This window comes from Otolemur garnettii, unplaced genomic scaffold, assembly GCF_000181295.1.
Source record: "Otolemur garnettii isolate 467f Iridium unplaced genomic scaffold, OtoGar3 scaffold00256, whole genome shotgun sequence".
NCBI lineage: Eukaryota > Metazoa > Chordata > Mammalia > Primates > Galagidae > Otolemur > Otolemur garnettii.
The window spans coordinates 1,264,000-1,268,355 of NW_003852651.1; the positions used below are offsets into that span (position 1 = coordinate 1,264,000).

The 4,356-nt window shown below is 41.4% G+C and overlaps 1 pseudogene across 1 annotated transcript; it reads left to right on the top strand.

The window, feature by feature from the left end:
• The first annotated feature begins 539 nt into the window (after nucleotides 1-539).
• Nucleotides 540-2,798, top strand: LOC100944164 (annotated as a pseudogene). The gene is made up of 2 exons (XR_002771249.1): nucleotides 540-559; nucleotides 1,182-2,798. The product of XR_002771249.1 is annotated as a G-rich sequence factor 1 pseudogene (transcript).
• Nucleotides 2,799-4,356: the final 1,558 nt, after the last annotated feature.

A 4,356-nucleotide genomic window follows, 5' to 3' on the forward strand; every position in this document is an offset into this window, starting at 1 on the left:
AGGTCCAGTTTATAAATCTGGGAGCATTTAAGTTGGGTACATAAATACTTTAAAGGAAATGTCTTCTTGTTGTATTGCTCACTTGACCAGTATGTAGTAACCATCTTTATCTTTTTAAAATTTTGTTACTTTAAATCCACTTGTATCTGTAAATAAAATTGTGACCTTTCCTGTATTCTGAATTCTGTTTACTTGAGATATTAATTTCCAATCCTTTGTCCTGAGTCGTCTTTTGTTCTTTGAGGCTAGGTGTGTTTCCTGGATACAGTAGATGGATGACTACTGCTTTTTTATCCAATCAGCCAGCCTGTGCTTCTTCAGTAGGGAATTTAAGTCATGTATATTTATTTATTTATTTATTTTTTATTGTTGGGGGATCATTGGCCATGTATGTTTATTGAGAAAATTGATAAGTACAGTGAGTTCTAGTAATCTTATTTCATGAAAGTCCATTGCTTAGTTTTATGCTTTGTGCCACTGAGGAAACTACATTTTGTCCTTTAGTTTCTGGATGTTTACTTTGCTCATGGTTTATTGTGATGGTCAGTGTAGAGAACAGGTCTCAGCATTTCCTTTAGAGCTGGTCTTATTTTGCTTAATTTCCTAAATATTTTTTCTTTGAGACAGAGCCTTTACTATGTCACCCTCAGTAGAGTGCAATGGCGTCAGAGCTCACAGCAACCTCAAACTCTTGGGCTTAAGTGATTCTCTTGCCTCAGCCTCCTGAGTAGCTGGAACTACAGGCGCCTGCCACAACGCCTGGCTATTTTTTGGTTGCAGTTGTCATTGGTGTTTGGCAGGTCTGGGTCAGACTTGAACCTGCCAGCTTTGGTGTATGTGGCCAGCGCCCTATTCACTGAACTAGGGCACCAAGCCTCAATTTTTTATTTTGAGACAGAGCCTCAAGCTGTTGCCCTGGGTAGAGTGCTGTTACATCACAGCTCACAGCAACCTCCAACTCCTGGGCTCAAGTGATTCTCTTGCCTCAGCCTCCCAAGTAGCTGGAACTACAGGCACCCGCCACAATGCCCAGCTATTTTTTGGTTGTCGTTATTGTTTGGCAGACCCGGGCTGGATTTGAACCTGCCAGCTCTGGTGTATGTGGCTGGCGCCTTAGCCACTTGAGCTACAGGCACTGAGCCCTCAATATTTTTATGTTAGTGAAAGATTTGGGTGCCCAGGGCTGTGGCGCATGTGCCCATCACTGGCCCTGGAGTCCGCTTTCTCTCTGCCCACACCGCCTTGGCTGGAGCCCATGGCCAGGTCGCGCTGGTGCTCCCGGCGCTACTCCGCTGCTGCGGCTGCAACTGCAGCAGCTGCTGGCACGTGGGCGCCCACTGTGTGCCCTGCCACCCGGCCGCCAGTGCCTTCCCCGCTAGCGAGTCTGGCCCCGACTGCTGGTGCTGCTTATGGCTGTGGCGGCTGCCACCTCGCACATTTGCGGCTTCCAGCATGGGCCTGCGCCTCCCTGGGACACTGTCCGGGCCTCCCCTCATGGCCACTGCCTTCTACCCTGCCGTGCGAGTCCCACTGTTACAGCCCTCACTGGCGGTGCCTGCCCGCCGGTGCACGGAGCTACGACCAGGAGTCCAAAACTACCTACCTGGAAGACCTTCCACCACTCCCTGAATACGAACTGGCCTGGTCCAAGCTAGGAGAGGAAGTGGATGACGTTTATCTCATTCGAGCTCAGAGACTTCCCTGGTCACGCACTGTGGAAGATGTGCTTGCTTTTTTCTCAGACTGCAGAATCTGCAATGGTGAGAATGGAATACATTTCCTCTTAAACAGAGATGGGAAAAGAAGAGGTGATGCCTTAATAGAAATGGAGTCAGAGCAGGACGTGCAGAAAGCCTTAGAGAAGCACCACCTGTACGTGGGCCAGCGGTACATGGAAATATATGACATAAACAATGAAGATGTAGGTGCCTTAATGAAGAGCTTACAGGTCAAGTCTTCACCTGCAGTAAACAACAGTGTCATGTGTTTGAGAGGACTTCCTTACAGTTGTGATGAGAAAGACATCATAGATTTCTTTGCAGGACTGAATATAGTTGACATTACTTTTGTGATGGACTGTAGAGGGAGATGAAAACAGGGGAAGCCTATGTGCAGTTTGAAGAGCCAGAAATGGCCAACCAAGCCCTGCTGAAACACAGGGAAGAGATTTGATAACAGATAAATTGAGATATTTCCAAGCAGAAGGAATGAAGTTCGAATGCACATTGATGCTCATAAAGGAAAGAAAATAGCATCTTCTCCTATGGCTAAGTATATAACTGAGCCAGAAATGGTCTTTGAAGAACATTAAGGAAATGAGGATATTTGACCCATGATAGCTTTTGAAAATGAGAAGGAAATAGAATTACCTAAGGAGATGTCAGAAAAGCTTCCAGAGGCTGTTGACTTTGGAGCTATGCCTTCCCTGCATTTCGTCCACATGAGAAGATTGCCTTTCCAAGCCAATGCCCAAGACATCATAATTTTTTTTTTGCTCCACTGAAGCCTGTTAGAATCACCATGGAGTACAACTCCAGCGGGAAGGCCCTGGGGAAGCTGATGTCCATTTCGATACCCATGAGGACACTGTCGCAGCATGCCCGAGGACCGTCCCGCGTTCATCATCGGTATGTTGAACTGTTCCTGAATTCATGTCCAAAAGGCAAATAAGAGTTCCAGGGGCTCCAGATGATAAATTAAGGAGGAAGCAGGAAGCGTTTCATTTGCACATCTTTCTCGGACATGTGATATGATGTTCCAGGTTTCTTTCAGCAGTAGCTGCTAGAGAAAGGGTTTTGGTGTTTTTGGGTTAATTGCTTTTAAGAAAAATTTCACAGTGGACTATTTAGAGAGAGGAGATACTCAGTTTGGGATTATGAAATAAACCACAAATTAAAGCTTTTGTTTAAATTGTCTATCATCTGATTTAAAAATCTGGTATTAATGAGTATTTCATATGATTAAACAGTTTGTTTTCTTAGAGGAAATATTACCTATTGTAAAAACTACACATTTTAATTCTGTACTACCCTTAATCCTATTTTAAAAATAATATTAAAGGTTTTGTTTTTTGCCTATTTGTTGAGAGCTCTGATGTAAAACTTCTCATGGAGTAAAATAATGATTTATTAACCAAACATTCACCAAAGCAAAGAAGATTTCAGACCTTTGAACTGGTATGGTTTTCCAGAATAGTTTCAGTTTTAGTTATATTTGATTACTTAGATAGGGGTAGGAATTTAAAAAAAAATACAAGTCAAAACACAAACACCACAGGTTAGTGTCAGTGACAGTTTGGCAGTTTATGTCTTTAGAAATGTGCTAAGGGCATTTAACATTGATGCCTATGTCCTGCAGGGATTCTAGTCTTAAAAGTTTCTGAACTGCCTCCTCCCTCTTTTTTTTTTTTTTCATTTTGGGTAAACCTGAAGGGTCTTTGTTGTCTTCAAAACTGTGAAGTGACTTGTTTTGGACTAGTCCAGATGAGTAAGGTCCTTCATGGCTTCACTTGAATTTAAGCCAGCTCTGGATGGGAAAAAAATCTAAGTCTCCTCATCTGCTTTTTTAATGGAGTAGCATATCCCATATTTTAGAATAAGTAGGGGTGCCTTGCTTAAATAAAAATAGCATTTATTGTAATTGTGTGGAGGGTTTATGGATAAAGTTGTACTCTGTCACTCTGTGGCAGTATTTTCTGCTTTAATATTAAACAGCTTATTATTTAAATATTGGACAAAATGGCTGGCATCAAAATGTAGTCATTAATAAATTGACTTTCTGTGTACTTGTGTAGGAGAATCAACATCCTGTATACTTCCTTTTGCCTTGTCCTGTTCCCAGGGTGACAACTGCTATCAAGAGATGCAGTTCTAGTTCTCACAATGGAATTTGCCCATATGTCTTAGAAGTGGTATCTAGAAGAGAGTTTCTTCTCTCAATACCATCTCTCACTTAAACTGACTTTGTTTACCAGCCAAAACACAAAATCACTGCACTATAAGCAGTGAATAAATGAAGGCTTGTTTTAGGCTGAAGATTACCCAGGAGTATTTATTATTGCAGTATGCGAGTCAATTGAATATGTGTGTGTGTATATATATATATATATATATATATATATATATAGTTTGTTGTTGACAAAAATGTCATTATGCAGTGAATTGCTGCACACACAGTGCTATGATTTTTCTGTATATATATATATATATACCTATAACAAAGTAAAATTTATAATTTAAGCACAGTAGGATACTGACAACAATAACTAATACTAACATAGGACAATTATAACAATATACCATACTAAAAGTTACATAAATATGATCTCTCTCTCAAAATACCTTGTACTGTATCCAC